This window comes from Halichoerus grypus, chromosome 5 (genome assembly GCF_964656455.1).
Source record: "Halichoerus grypus chromosome 5, mHalGry1.hap1.1, whole genome shotgun sequence".
In the NCBI taxonomy this organism is placed as follows: Eukaryota; Metazoa; Chordata; class Mammalia; order Carnivora; family Phocidae; genus Halichoerus; species Halichoerus grypus.
In genome coordinates, this window is record NC_135716.1 from 25,961,796 (window position 1) to 25,979,236 (window position 17,441).

The window sequence follows — 17,441 nt, forward strand, 5'->3', positions numbered from 1 at the left end:
TGCAAATTTCTAAGATCATTTATGGAAAGCATGCAAAGCAGTGTTCCTGAAATGTACCTGAATTCAAGTCCTGGATCCTTACTAACTACTGAGTTTGGGTACCTGATCTCATCATCTGAGTCTGAATTTTCTAATTCACATAGGTATAATAATGCTTATCTCATAAATACATTATTAGAATGTAACATGATCATGTGTACACAGTATTTGGTATCAAGTATATAGTTGGTGCTCAGTGAACTGTTATTACTATATGAGTAAATGTAAAATTGAAATCCTTTGAAAAAAAGTTAAAAAAAAAACCCATAAAGATTAACTTTTGAAATGACTGTCCACAAAATATATTGCTTTTGAGTAAAGAACTGGTTAAGTCAGTTAAACAACTTGGCTGACTTTTGGTTCATGGAACAGAGTTGTTTGACATAATTGACTAACATGAGTGAATTGTTTTATATGGCATAAGCCAAGCTTGTGTGAGAGAAGTATAAATCAGTATAGAAGAACCAGTGTCTGTAAATTTATACTTTACCTTTTGAGAAAAAGAAAAAAGAATGAAAAATGAAATTACCATGTAATTGGTGAACATAAATGGCTTCTATTCTTCATATTTATATCTTCTAGTTTTTACTGCTTATTTTTCTTTTTATGGGGATATGAACAATTTGTCAGATATTGACTGCTGTTTAATTTCAGTTCTTTCAAATTATTGTTTGGCAACTAACAGTTCCCCTTTCCTTTACCTTAAATGAGTAATATATAATATTTTATACTTAACTGGTTATTGGGATTTATAGTCTGGTTATACTCATGTGAAAAATTGCTTAAGGCTAGTGTTGTGAATGCCAAATTCATCTGCTTAATAGATACCGGCTGTTTTATATATGCTTCCAGGAATTTTTAATGAAGATTTGTCAGTTAAATTAGTAATGCATTTTCATATTTATCGTACTTATAGGGCATTTAAAGAAACAATATGCATCATACCAGAACTTTAATAAATCTGTCTTCATAATATTCTTTTAAGATGCATAGAAATTTGTACTCGTGATCTGAGACTAAAAACCTACCCATTGAAATAAAATTACTTTGAAGGTGAATATATTATATTTTGAAAAGCATCAATCAATGAAAATTAGTCACTTGTTTGGATATCTTCTATTACTCATTTTTACATGGCTTTCCAAGTATCCAAATTTCAAATTCAAAAATACTCTTTTCATGAATGAGATCTTTCTTGGTGTGCCAGAAACCATGTCAAGTGCTTTATACACATAATCTTATTTAATCCTCACAAAAGCCATATGATTTATGTTGGGTCATCCCCACTTCCCACATAAATACAGAGAGGTTCAGAAAATGTTAATTTGTTTCAGGTCATAGTAGGAACAGATGCCTGGAGCTGTGGCTCAGATCCACATGTGGCTGAAGGGAGCTTTTTGCTGTTTCAGGTGCCTAGTAAAGGCTTGGTAATTATTGCCATTATTATGCTATCATTATTATTTAGATACATGTATTAATATGCTAGAGAAAATAGAAAGCTTTTAGTTATAAATCATTAGTTACAATGAAGTTCTACAATTTAATCAGCTTGTGTTTCTGATTATGCTCCCAAGTACCACATCTTACACAAGCGAAGCAGTGACAAGGCATGAAGGAAAGCTGGAGTGCATGCGTGGCCATTTAGAAGGGACCGTTGTCCCCTCTGACTATAGTCATCTTGCCCTATAGGAAGACAGGCTACTTTTATTTATTTTTATTTTTTTTTAAGATTGATTGATTGATTTGAGAGGGGTGGGGGAGGGGGAAAGGAGAGAGAATCCCTAACCAGACTTCCTGCTGAGCACGGAGCTCCAAGACGCCTCAAGGGGCTCCATCTCAGGACCCTGAGATCTTGACCTGAGCTGAAATCAGAAGTCGGCCGCTTAACCAACTGAGCCACCCAGGCGCCCCAAGACGGGCTACTTTTAAAATGGAACTTGAAATAAGGAGTTTTATGTAAAGTTATCTAAGTTTCAAAGTAAACAGTCTTAAAGAAAATGGTAATAAACTACAGGGCAATAAACCACTACTGTAGGTGAAATTTGGCTTACAGGGCAGAGTGTCACTTCAGTGGCTTACCTGATGTCTGCTCCCCTATATAAATTTGAATCATGTTACCCATTCATTCATTTGTTCATTTACTGTAGGAGAGTCTATTAGGGACCAGTTATTAAACATATTTATCTCCAATTATTTCTCAGTTGCATTTTCCCTTTCATGCAGGCAAATCTCCTTAGTTTCATAAATACACGCCCATACACTCACTCATACTCACACACACACTCACACACACAACTTGTGCTACTTTCTGTGTAAACATTTTTCACCTTAAGCGTTTCTCTGCTCCTTTTGCTTCACTCTTGCTCATTCTTCCAGACTCGGCACAAGACTTCTCTTTATAAAACATTTTCTGCCCTCGCTTTCTAAAACATATTCTAGCCCATGCCCCAAGCACTAGCTGTATTTTTTTTTCCAAAGAGGAGAATAATAGTTTCTAATTCATTGTTCTGAAGATGTTTTAATTATGTGATCTTTGCTCCCCAAATGTATTGTGAGTACCTTTGTTTCCCTTAGGTCTGTAAAGAACAAATTTTCTATTTAGGACAATCATATAATTTATTGTCCAAATCTAAGATGATTGTTGAGAGTGAAAGAAGACACTATTTAAAATTAAGCTGGACAACAAGCATAAGCCAGGACAGTCATAGCCAAATTAAGATGTATCATTTTAGTTAAATCAGACTTGTATTGTATTCTGTCCCCTTCCCTGCCCCCCACCTCCACAATGCTTGGTCCTCTTTTGAGCAAATAGCTGTTGTTTAGTGACTGTCAAATAATGAATTTTAAAAAGAGGAACAAGTCAGGCAATACTAGCAGAAAAGCCTTCAGCAACAAAATGCAGCCAGCGAAATGTATTTCACTGAACTTGGTGCAAGTGAATTTAACTGAAATGTAGGTCACATACCAACTTCATAATCATCATTAACCCACTATTGGCAGCCACATGCCTTCCATTTCATGATCTGTTCATTCTTTATAGAGTATGTCACGTTGCTTCTTGGTGTTATAGTCTGCAAGGCACTTTTGCTTAATCAGAGCTACTTAAGTCTAACACGACCACCTCATGCTGTCCTGTGTGCTGTCCTCGGTTCTCAGCAGTCAGCCTCTGTCTCCCCTGCTTCAGTGTGTAATCTGCCTCTCTCGTCCCACTTTAGTTCCACGGGGAAGTCATCTTTGGGGTATCATGCTGTCATTTGCCCACAGAATAGCTCTTTTGACAGAGCATTTTCTATGCTCTTCACTCTCTGACCTCTCTTAAGAATCTGCCCCCGCTAGGTAATACAGCATACGAAGGCCCGTAGCTTATGCTGTTGAAAATTCTCAAGGAAATGGATCCCTTAGCCAGGAGAGGTTGATGTCTCCCAGCCTCAAAAGACGGCATGGTGCCCCCGCCTTTGTTCCCATCCTCATTATCACCGCCTGCATTGCTGTGACAGTCAACTAGCCCCTCACTTCATTATCCCTCCAGCCAGACTTTTCTCCACATCTCCACCTGACTGATGTTTCTAAAATACAAATCAGACATCACCCCTCCATTTCAATTTTTTTTTTAATGGGCACAAAGTTTTAAGTTCAAAACTTTGGAATTACATTTAAACCTTCCACGATTTGCACCCAAACTACCTGCCAGTGTCATCCTTCACTACTCATTATACACATCCAGTCATCTAACTACATTGTCCTGAGAGGACAGTGTCCTTTCACATTTCTCTTTCTCTTCCATATTCCTAAAACACATATGTCCACATTCAAAATCTATAAATTCTTAGGCATTTTTCCAAGGTCCAGGACAATGATTCTTCTGGTACCGATGAACTCCTAGGCAGAATTAGTCACTTCCACATCTGTACTGCTCTGGTACTAGGTGCAAATTGTATTAGAATTGCAATATGGTCGAGTGTGCCCAGGACAATCCCAGTTTATGCATGTTGTCCTAGCATCCTGACTGGTTTGGCACTTGGATCTGTATTTTCTATTTTTTTTTTAGCAAAGTATCATTATTTTGGCCAAAATAGGCCAGTATTTTACAGTAATAGACTAGTATTCTGCTAAAATACCCAAGGTGTATTTATTAGACCTCTGTTTTGTATTTGACCTCACCTAGCCATGGGTGAGATATGTTTACAGGGCTCAGAGTAATTATTATGCATGATTAAATTTGAAAAACAAATACTGATAACCCATCTCCATTTTCTAATCTTTTCCATATGCCAGGTAATTCATATTTCCCTTTCAAGGAGAATTTATAGGACACTTGTAGATAAATAAAATATTCTCAGATATGAACATCTAACTCATTCTGATCTTGGTAGGTAGTGGGAGAAGCATTTGATGCTACTTCCCTGCAAGCTATTTTGTATAACAGCAATTTATGTCATAGTCTTGCTGTGGTTTGAAAGATACATAAAGCTGTCAGGACATGAATTGGCAGGATTAGCAGGAAAAATGTGTTCTTGAAATATGCACAAAAGTAGAGGCTCAGGAGATGCGCTGGAAAGCTGAAGTATATAGTCTGCATGTTCTTGTTATGAGTATTTTTGTTATTTATTTTGTGGGGTCAATTCACAACTATTTATTTTATCATAGAAATAATTTTTTATTGTGTAAGACTGATGAATCACAGACCTGTACCTCTGAAACAAATAATACATTATACGTTAAAAAAAAAAAAAAAGATAGTAGGAAGGGAAAAATGAAGGGGGGGAAATCGGAGGGGGAGACGAACCATGAGAGACTATGGACTCTGAGAAACAAACTGAGGGTTTTAGAGGGGAGGGAGGTGGGGGGATGGGTTAGCCCGGTGATGGGTATTAAGGAGGGCATGTATTGCATGGAGCACTGGGTGTTATACACAATGAATCATGGAACACTACATCAAAAACTAATGATATAATGTATGGTGACTAACATAACATAATAAAATAAAATTAATTTAAAAAATAATATTTTTTTAAATTTTATTGCAGTAGACATTTAGGGCAGCAGTGAGATTTTAAAAAGTACATGTTTAATGAAAATGTATGTACTGAATATTCATTTCTTAAGAAAGCTGATTTCACCATTCAAAAGGCAGGTCAGTTCAGCCAAAGGATGCTGTCAAGAAGAGCCTAAGCAGAGATGCCCAAAGATGTAAGACAAACTTATCTTTGAAAAAGTTGAAACTGGGTCCCCAAAAGATAGCAGGAAAGAATCTAGAATATTTTTATTAGTATTTGTAAATCAAAGTATTTTGGTACATCCAGAAACATATTTTTAGAAGAAGCAGAGAGTCCCACATAATCCCCTTTCAGTAAAACATGTTGAGATAAGTGGTAAAAATGTTTTACAGAGGAAATCATATGTTGATTGATTATTTTTCTGTGCAACCAAAAAGTAATATAATACTGAATTACGTGAGACTTTATTGCCTCATGTATCATGTTAACATTATACCGGAGGTGGAGGGGCAATTTTATATTCTAAAATATAAAATATAATTAAATGGTCATTTGAAGCCATGATCATGTATTAACTCCAACTTCATCATTTTAAAGTACCTGATGTATTAAATAAGTCTTGGTTATTTTAAAATACCTGTCTTCTATAGCCCTGTTCTTAGTGCAATTATTTCCTAAAGGAAAATGCTCCCTGGCACCATGACATCATTTGTAGTAATGGCTCTGTTTTTTCTACTAATGTATTAACCGTATATGACAGATGGGATATTTTGGTTGAGAATGTAGCGTGTATGATATTAAAACATGAAATGTTGGGAATTTAGAGCTAAAGAGTATGTTATTTCAAGATATCGATATGTGGTATTCTTGTTTTATGAACAAATTCTCCACACATTTTCAGACAATAGATCATTAGAATAGCTGTTTAAATTAACTACATAGTTTTTAGATTTTTAGTACTTACATGTTAAGGATTATGTACACATTACTCATAATGTCAGTATGTTAATCATCAAAATGCCCAATAACATTTCAATTAAAAATAAAATTGACTATGAAAATGCAACTTGCACATAATGTATATTAACATACATGGGGACCATAGCAGTGTCAATTGACCATGTGAAAACCAGCAGACATAGATCCACTTAAAAACATGACGTTTCATTTAGAGCAAATGAAAACCCTACTAATTTCTTTACTTTGTATTCTAAATTTTCTTCCTCATGCATATGAAAATTAATATGCCAGCTTCCATTGAAGAACTTCACAAATAGCTCAATAAGTTCAATTTTATATAAGTCACATTATTGCTTTAGAGAATCAGTAACATCAATCGCCTCAAATATTTTAACTCCAGTAAAATTTTGTTTACATCCACTTCATGAAATCAAAGTGTCATCTTTGAAAGTTCATTGTGTCAAAGAAAAAACATCTACTATTACAAATTCAGTTAAAATTTTAACATTTTAATAATTTTAAATTTACTTAGACTTGTTTTATGGTCCAGCATATGGTTTTCTAAAATACTGTGTGCATTTGCAAAGAATGTGCACTTGCCAAATGGAGTGTTTTGTAAATACCAATTAGGTATAGTGGTTGATAGTGTTCTGTTTGAAGTGTTCTATATCATTACTGGTTTTCTGTGTACTTTTGTTTATCAACTAATGAAGTGTTGAAATGCCCGGTTGCAATTGTGGATGTGTCTACTTATTCTATCTGTCCTGACATATTTTTGCTTTGTGTATTATGAAGATATGTTATTAGGTGCATAACATTTTAGGTGCTATGTCTTTTTAATGAGCTGACTTTTTCATTACTAAGAAAGATGTCTCTCACTGATAATCTACCATGTCTTGAAATTTTCTTTGTCTCATATTAAATATCTTATGATTAGTATAACACTGGTGTACTATTCAGCATCCTTTTAACTTGGTTTGTCTGTATATTTAAAGTATGTTTTTAGTAGATAGCACATGATTGAGTCTCAGTTCTTTATACGGTCTGAAAATCTCCACTTTATATATACAGTCTTTAGACTGTTATTAGACCATTTACATTTAATGTAAATTTTTCATATGGTTTACTTTGTCTACCATATTACTATCATTTTATTGGATCCACCTGTTCATTGTTCCTTTCTGCAATGATCATATTTTTCTCCTCTATTAACTTTTTTAAACTTTTGATCCCTTTCACCCATTTCTCCACCTCCCCCACCCCCTGCCTCTGCCAACCACCTATTGGTTCTCTGTATCTATAAGCTTTTTTTTTTCTATTTTTTTAATTTTTTTGTTAGAGTCCACCTATAAGAAAAATCATATGTTATCTGTCTTTCTCTGACTTATTTCACATAGTGTAATGCCTTCAGGGTCCATCCATGTTATCCCAAATGGCAAAGTTTCATTCTTTTTTTATAGCTTTTTTATAGCTGAATAATATTCCATTATGTGTGTGGCTAAAGAAACCACAATTTCTTTATCCATTCCTTTAACAATAGACCCTTATTTTGTTTGCATATCTTGGCTATTGTAAATAGTGTTGCAATGAACTATATATAGTTTTGAGTTAGTGTTTTCATTTTCTTCAGATAAATACCCAGAAATGGAAATGCTGGATCATATAGATATTCTATTTTTAATTTTTTGAGGAATCTCCATACTGTTTTTCATAGTGGCTACACAAATTTACATTTCCACCAACAGTGCACAAAGATTACCTTTTCACTACATCCTTGACAACCCTTATAGTTTCTGGTCTTTTTGATAATAACCATTCTAAGAGATGTGAAATGATATTTCATTGTGATTACAATTTGCGTTCCCCTGATGATGAATGATGTTGAGCATCTTTTCCTGTACGTGTTAGCCACCTGTACATCTTCTTTGGAAAAATGTCTGTTCAGATCTTCTGCCCATTTTTTAATTAGATTGTTTTCTGTTTGTTTTTTTAAGTTGTTTTTTGCTGAGTTATATGAGTTCTTTATATATTTTGGGTATTAGCCCTTTAGATCAGATATATGATTTGCAAATATTTTCTCCCATTTAGTATGTTGCCTTTCGTTTTGTTGATGGTTTCCTTTGCTGTGCAGAAGCTCTTTAATTTGATACAGTCCCACTTGTTTATTTTTGCTTTTGTTTCTTTTACTTTTGGTGTCAGATTTTTAAAAATATCACCAAGACCTATGTCAAGTTGCTTAGTGCCTATGTTTTCTTCTAGGAGTTTTATGGCTTCAGGTCTTACATTCAAGTCCTTAATCCACTTTGTGTTAATTTCTGTGTATAATGTAAGATAGTTTCATTCTCTTGCTTTTGGCTGTCTAATTTTTCAAACACCATTTATTGAACAGTCTGTCTTTTCCCCATGGTATATTCTTGGCTACTTTGTTGTAAATTAATTGACCATATATGTGTGGGCTTATTTCTGAGTTCTCTATTCTGTTCCATTGATCTATGTGTCTATTTTTATGACAATAACACACTGTTTTAATTATGATAGCTTTGTAATAGAGTTTGAAGTTAAGAAGTGTGATGGCTCTAGCTTTGTTCTTCTTTCTCAATATTGCTCTTCTATGCAGGGCCTTTTGTGGTTCCTTGCAAATTTTAGGATTATTTGTTCTATTTCTGTGAAAAATGCAATTGGAATTTTGAGAGGGATTATATTGAATTTGTAGATTACTTTGGGTAGTATGAACATTTCAAAAATATTAATTCTTCCAGTCCATGAGCATGAATATCTTTCCATTTATTTGTATCTTTTTCAATCTCTTTTCTTAATGTGTTGTAGTTTTCAAAAAACAGATCTTTTGCCTCCTTGGTTAAATTTATTCCAAGGTATTTCATTCCTTTTGATGCAATTTTAAATGAGATTTTTCTTCTTAATTTCACTTTCTTAATGTATTAGTTATACCTTTTTTGTACCTGCTCTAATATTTATAACATGCATTTTTAACTTAGCAAGACTTATCATCAAATTCTGTTATACCACTTCTCATATAAGAACCTCACAATACTGTATTTCCATTTCTCCTTCAGTCCTTTGGGCTATTGTTTTCATTTATTTCACTTCTATATATCTTAATACCACAGTAAATTTTTTTTAACTTTAAGCAGACAATTTTCTTTTAAATATTTTTTAAGTAAGACAAAGTTCACATTTTAAAATTTTAATATTAAATATAGTTATTTGTTTTGTGATAAAAATACAAATACAAATTTTGATGATAAATAGCCTCATGATAAAAACAAAGCTCTCATAAAATTAGGGAATAGAAATATACTTAGAATTGGTTGTGGTGTACATATAATTCATAACTGTGACCAAGCAAATGCTACTTATCACAATAAAAATGTTAAAATTTACAGATGTATTTATACACAGTGAAATAATTGAATTACATCCATGTGTGTGTGTGACAGAGGAATGCTGATCCAAAAATGAATAAGTAAACTTGAGTATGTACCATTTTCTCTTTTTGTTGCTCCTTGTCATTCAGACTTTGAAAGATTTGCATCTCTGAAGCACTATTTTGCAAAATAGACCAAAATGTTCTACTACCATGTTGAAATTTTTTGAAAATGAAACCTTTAAGTGTGGTTTTCATTAAATCAGTTGAAAATCTTTAGTCAAAGTATTCAGTTATTGGAGTGGTAAAAATCTTCAGTTTTGCAGTTTTTAGTGAATTACAATTATCAACAACAAAGTTTAGCATCAGGAAGACATTTAAATATTATTTTTATAAAATTGTGAAAGCTCAAACACTATCTTATCTGAAATTTGAAACTATCTTATTTTTAATTGTATTACATTTACATTTCATGCTGGAATGGAATAAAATTGAAAAAACCCACAATCTTACAGCTTGTAAGTGAATATTTAAAAAATCATAATTTAAGGGGCACTTGAGTGGCTCAGTTGGTTAAGTGTCCGATTCTTGATCTAAGCTCAGGTCTTGATCTCAGAGTTGTAAGTTCAAGCCCTGCATTGGGCTCCACTCTGGGTGTGGAGCCTACTTAAAAAAAAAAAAAGATAATTTAAGAAAATAAGTATTTATTGTAAAAATCTTTGTCAAAGAAAGGTATCTTAAAAGAGATAAAATCCAGTACCTGTGATAATGTTTGAGGTGAAATATATGCACATTGCTGTATGAAAAAAAATCAAATTGAAACTTTCCTCCGTTTCAAAAATTAGCCCTAAGCTTACCAGATATCTCAGCCTACCAGATAGCTATAAAGAGACATCAGTTGAAAATGCCAGTGACTTTAAATGTATTAAAAGTATCTTTAACAATATTAATAAAAATAAGAATATATTAATTCTTTAGGAAAAAAGAGTAAAAGGCACTAAATAATAGGTAAGAAACCAATTAAAAATGTGCATATGTACCACAAATGATTATTTTGATTACATTATTTTTAATGTTTAGATAATTCAGATAAAGAGTGTGTTTCTTTGTGCACAGACATATGGCATTTTTTTAGGAATTATTTTAAAAACAGTTTTTGTATGGATAACTACTTTGAAATGTTCATCAATATAATACCAATTTTGTTAGTCAATACATATTTTTAATTATATGAATTAATTTTAACTTCTTGTTTCATTCCTGGAACTTTTCAGTTTGAATGATAAAAAGTCACCTGATTTTAATACCCATTTTATTATATTAAAGCTGTGTACACATCTGCTGTCCCTCTTAGATTATGTTCCTTTGAAAAACAAGGATGTTAACATATTAACATTTGTATCCCTAGAAATTGGCACTGCACCTGGTACTTAGTACTTAGCAAATGTTAAATGAATCTGCTTGAATAGGAAATCTTTTAATAATGTAAAACAAAAGTGCACTGATACTATATACTGGCAGTTAAAAATAATGTAAAACCATTTTTATATGATTTTTCCTTTTTTGCTTATTATTTCTAGTGATACCTTAATATTAGAATTCAATTTCAAATTAGACTTGTGTATAATCTTTTATAATTTTTAGATATAAAATCAATTTCCTGAATAGGTAACTTTGGGTCATCAACCTAACATGGCTTATGATTTCACAAAAATTGTATCAGTAATTTTATTCCCATTTTTGTCCTCATATTGGAGCATAAGCCACAATGAAGGTAGGGAGGTGTTGTCTCATTAAAATATATCTCCAATATCAAGCATAATACCTGGATCATTGTGGGTGCACAATAATTATCTAGTGAAATAATTGAATATGTCTCTTTAAAATAAATTTCTATATTCTTAGAAGTATATTGCAACACTGGTTTTGAGGTTCCTTTTGCATCCCGTGCATTAGCAGCTTTGTTTCCTCCTGGGTTGATGGGAATGTCTCTGTCATGCTGCCATCTACTTTAACCTGACTTGCCATATCATTAGGTGTATCCTTAGAAACATAATGAAATTCTAAAGATAGCCACATACTGAAGAGCTGGCAGAGTGTAGGCCTAGTAATGATGTTGAACATTCTTTATAATCTTGTACAAAGCAAGAGCTCAATCAAGGGCAAAATACTCCAGGGTGAAATCCGCCTCTAGGTTACCATCTGCATTTCAAATATTTTCTGATCGATTTGACTCTGGATGGAATTTCCTTCCAGGTTAAATATTCCCATTACCCAACTTGATTTCCTTATGGATAGTGAAGTTGAAAATATAGAGCCATTTCTCAGTCAATACAAAAGTATAAGGCAATGAAACTGGAAGGGGGGAATGAATGTAAGGCCTTGTGAATACCAAATTTGGACTATGACCTTGCCAAAGTTTCCTGATATTGCAAAAACATACAAAACCACTGGTTTTGAGTAATTCATTTCAGAATTGATATTTTCATAGGATTATATAACATAGTTGTTAGAATAGAACTTTAAGATTCTATCTGATACTAAATCAGGCAGGTAAAATATTACTATGCCAGTTTTACAAATGAGGCAGCTAAAATTCAGGGAACAAGTGCAATATGATCAATGTCCTTTTTTACCATAGGAGAGACTAGAATCTAAGTCTCTCCTGTTTACGATAATATTACTTATTCAACTGTATGAAATCCTAGGTTTTTCTTTTTTGAAAGGTCTTGTGATAAACAAGTTTATACCAAAGAGTCAGTTTTCGGAATAGAAAGCACACACTGGAACTTATGAGTGATTTTAGTGTATTTATTCCCTATTTTAGAAAACAATGCAATAAGAAAACTGGTACATTAATTTGCCGAAGATCACTAAGATAGTCATTCAGACATTATCTCTGAGTCATAGTTCAAGCTATCATCCATATTGTACTTGAAATCTATATATGCACTGGTTAGGATTGTAAAATATGTATTAGGTAAAGTGTATATTTCTAATTAAATTACACTCTCATTTAGATTAAAGAAAACATAAGATGAGAAGTCAGAAGTATATTTATAACACTGATGAGTTGTAACAATGTTGAGAACTCAGTCATATGTTGTACTACTTAGTGGTATCAAATGCTACCATACAAGGTAAAGTCACTAGCTTAAAAAGAGTAAAAATTTATTATTTTTTATTTTTTTCATTTATTTTTTTATTATGTTATGTTAGTCACCATACAGTACTTCATTAGTTTTTGATGCAGTGCTCCATGATTCACTGTTTGCATATAACACCCAGTGCTCATTGCACTATGTGCCCTACTTAAAATCCATCACTGGGCTAACCCATCCCCTTACCCCCCTCCTCTCTGAAACCCTCAGTTTTTTTCCCAGAATCCATAGTCTCTCATGGTTTGTCTCCCCCTCTGACTCCCGCCCTTCATATTTCCCTTCCTTCTCCTAATGTCCTCCATGCTATTCCTTATGTTCCACATATGAGTGAAACTATATGATAATTGTCTTAAAAGGAGTAAAAATTGTAAGACTTCATATTTTTGCTGATGTTCAATTTATTTCTTATGCCTGATTGTTCATTTTTATGGTGAATTTATTTCTAACAAAAGTATTCATATCTGGATGCTTTATAAATTAGAAGTTTGAGAAATTTTTAATTTCCAAATGGAACTTTTATTTGATTTTATTGACATTAATAACAGAGGAAAAATTATATTCAAAGGTGAAATTTTAATAGATTTTTTATAGTTTTCTTTCCAAAAAAATTTGAAAATTAAAAGATTTTATAATTTTGTGGATGTTTGGATGTGGTAAGTTGAAGGGTCTATTAGATATCCAGGTAAAGGAGCTAAATAGGCAGTTGAATAGCATGGTCTGGAGCTCAGGAGAGACATCAAGACTGAATATATAAATTTGGGAGGCATAACCTAAAAAGAGTATTTAAAACCATGGGGTCAGATGAAGTTATCCTGAAGAAAATTGTATGAAAAAGCGAGCATAATATTAAGCACTAATCCCTGGAGTGTTCTAGCCCTCAGTCAATAGGTTAAAAAGATAGAAATAACCGATGATACTGTAAAGGGAACAACAAATAAGCCAAAAAGAAAACTAGCAGAGTCTGAGGACTGGGAGGCCAATAAAAGTGCTTGAAGAAGGAAGGAATGAACGATCAGTTGTGGCACATGTTGCTGAGAAGTTTCTGAAAAAAGAAGGTACAGAAGTTACCATTGGATCTGGCAGCTAGATTTAACAAGAGCAGTTTAGTAAATACATCAGATAGAAGGCTGATGATGAAACTGGAAATAGTTGTACAGATATCTCCCTCAAGAGAGATGCTTAGTAAGTTTCCTATTAAAGAAAGGAGAGAAGGTGCACCTGGGTGGCTCAGTCGTTAAGCATCTGCCTTAGGCTCAGGTCATGATCCCAGGATCCTGGGATTGAGCCCTGCACTGGGCTCCCCGCTACGCGGGAAGCCTGCTTCTCTCTCTCCCACTCCCCCTGCTTGTGTTCCCTCTCTCACTGTGTCTCTCTCTGTCAAATAAATAAATAAAATCTTAAAAAAAAAAAAAAGAAAGGAGAGAAATGGGGAAAATAATTGGAAGAGGATGGAGATGTAATGAGAGTTTTGCTTGTTTATTTAAGATGGACGATATAAATTATGTCTGTATGCTACTGGGAAGGGACCATTGAAGAAGGAGGAACTGGTAATTCAGAAGAGATAAGAAATGTTTAGGAATAAAGTCCTTGAGAGATGAAGAGAGTTTAATACCAGCAGCACAAGAACTAGTGTTGACCGTATGTAGAGCAAAAACACCTTCTCCATTCCAACAGCAGGGGAAGTAGAGAATACAGGTGCAGACACCAGTGGGCTGATAGATTTGGTGGTGCTAAAATGAGGGTATGCCTGTCTTACTGCTTCTACTCTCTCAGTGAACTATAAGGGAAGAAATCAGGCAAAAGAGGATGAGAAGAAGAGAGAGAATGAAAAAAACAACTGGAGTGGAATGTCCTTAGCATTATAATTTAAGAACACCATCTGGCACATATCTGGCTAAATTTACCATATATATGGCTAGATTGTATTTCTATTGTTCTTAATAATACCTATGATAAGAACTGAGTCGGTCTTTTTTGCTCCCCTTTATGGTGAAATATTAGCAGCAAGAAATTTTGTTGTGTAGCAATAAAGAATTATAAGCTGTTCAATATTTCTGCTTTTCCATTTAAAACTAGATCTAATTCTTTTATCAGTAAACAACTATAAAAGTTTCCTTAGTAGGACATGACTTTGTTTTGTTTTATCTGGTAATGGCACAGGATTGTACTGAGACAATATAGTATAGTGGTTAAAACTCTGTTGTTTCTTGAATTCAAATCCCCCCTCTGCTAAGAGCAAGCAATCACTGAGGCTCATTTTACCCACTTAAAAATGGACATGATAATAATACTTCATAAGGATTTGTTTTGGCTTAAGAGTATAAACTTAGCCTTTGGCCTAGTGCTTTGGACAATATATGCTCTCAATAGAGAGAGCAATCATTATTATCATTTTTTATTGGAATCCCTTCTAAATTAATTGTTCTTCATGTTTAACTGTATCTCTTTCTTAGATACACAGACTTTATTTAGTTTGACACAACATATACCTGTGGATAAGACAGGTATGTTGATAGCTGTGTAGTTGTTTTTAGTAATACATTATTTAATTAGATTTAAAGTCAAGTGTTGTAAATGTATAGTCTTTTGGACTGCTCCATCAGAATGATAGGCAGATAGTTGCTCTTTTGATTTTAAAATGACAAAGTTTAATAACGTATTTTAGAAATTTCATTTTAAGTAATCATATCTTTCAAGTTTTATAATGTAGTCTACATGTTAAGCATTTTTTATTTCAAAGTCTCTATCATTTTTATTTAAGAAATGTCCCTTGGGTACATTCTCATGTCTACATTCCCATTTTAACTGCCCTAAATAACTGTGTGATGTTGGGCAGGTTTCTTATCCCTTATAAGCCTAAATTTCTCATTGGAAAAATACGGATAATAGTAGCACCTAGAATTTTTCTCAATCAAGTGAAAAATAGCTCATAACACAGGATTTGAAAGATAGTGTCCAGAAATATTACGTATTAATAATATTAACTAGGGCGCCTGGGTGGCTCAGTTGGTTAAGCGACTGCCTTCGGCTCAGGTCATGATCCTGGAGTCCCAGGATCGAGTCCCCCATCGGGCTCCCTACTCAGCGGGGGGTCTGCTTCTCCCTCTGGCCCTCCCCTCTCATGTGCTCTCTCTCTCTCTCTCTCTCAAATAAATAAATAAAATCTTTAAAAAAAAATATTAACTATTCACATACTCTAGTTACATACTTTTTCCCTGTGACTATTATCGTTTCAACGGAATAGTCAGCTAGTATAAGGAGCGTAATCTACAGTAGCCACTTGATGAATCAAATTCTAGAATAACTTAAATATAAATGGCCAGTCCTTTTTTGGGGGGGGGACAAGGAAGGGCAGTTATCATTTATTGTCAATTTAATAAAGTTTTGTAAGTTAAATCCAAGCTATATTTGGATGTTATATCATATATATAAATAGTCTATTATATGCCATTTCCAGAATGTTCATTTCATAATATCATTACAGGTGAGACACCAGGTTTTTAAGACCCTTTATCTATGTTGGAATTTCTGTTTACATATTTATGTTAGAAAAAAATCAGGAATGAATGACAGACTTCAACGTAGAACAAGTACAGATTTTCGTTTCATCAATTAAATTTGAAACAATTTAAAATAAAGAGAATCAAGCATCTACATAAAATTTATATAACAAAAAGAAAAAGCAAATAAGAATTATAAATTCTGAGACTTTTATGTTCCACAAAAGTGAAAAATTAATATCAAATAAAAATTGTCAATCTATTTTTATATTTGTGACTAATACCTTATTAAATTCTAACATTATATAAGTGCTATTTTAACTATCCTAAGTATGTGAGATTATTTCACTCCTAATTCCCAAGGAGATATAGTATGGCTCCTTAATTGGTTATTTATTTTCTTCAGTGGCTATAGCTTCTATTCAATACAGAAAACAAGAATGATTGATTTTAAAATTATTATAATTTTGTCTGCCCACAAACACAGAGTATAGCCAGTATGAAGTTCAATCTTTGAATAAATAAAGAAAATAGGACAACAGCGTTCACACCAAATAATTGTTCCTGTGTGTATTTAACTAATTGCTTTTAGAACTCAAGTAATTCCAAGAGGAAAAAAAATATCTCCCATCTTTAAGCCCCATCATTCTCTATTGTGCTTTAAAATCTTAACCTAATTTATTAATTGAGAGAAAAAGGAACAATATGTGTCCACCACCTCTCTTTTTCAAGTTGACCAGACCCAAAAGCAAATGCATATTTTCACATACTGCATATTAGTTGTCATATCAAAGTCATCTTATTTTAACCACTTGGTTTCACTTTAAGCACAGTAAATCTGACAATAGAGCAAAAACATCTTTTTTTCCCTCAAATTCATCTAAGACATGATTATTTTTACTGATTTTATATCAATATACTTTTGTAACATTGTTATACATTCATTTATATTTTTGAGAATGTTCATTTGAGGCTTCAAGATTTTTGCAGAAACAGACTCCAGTGCTTGGGAAGCCTCAACAACAAAAAATAATGAAGTTTTCTTATAAATTCATGTCATTGTTATTTTTCACTTTGAAAGTAGTGCACATTTCATATTTATGCCACTTCTTTCCAGTAAAAGCATCTTAAATGTGAATCTCGTATGTAGAACATCACTCCCCACTAATATATTGTAAAACTAATACATGTATCAGTTTAGTTTGGGTGAAAACCATCCCAGAGCAATTCAAGAAAACATTAATGACTCAGTTTATTACAAAAATACTTCACAAAAATCTCTATCAATATTGCAAAATCAAAATTGTCCAGAGTCTGTGATGCATTATAGATGCTCTGCTAAGGGACACATGGGTATTACAGAACAAATTCACTTGGAAATCGCAACCAAGTCCCTACC

The 17,441-nt window shown here is 33.1% G+C and overlaps 1 protein-coding gene across 6 annotated transcripts in view; it reads left to right on the top strand.

The window, feature by feature from the left end:
• The window catches only part of CSMD3 (CUB and Sushi multiple domains 3), a 1,190,044-nt gene that overhangs the window by 889,859 nt on the left and 282,744 nt on the right, over positions 1–17,441 (top strand). The window lies entirely within an intron of this gene.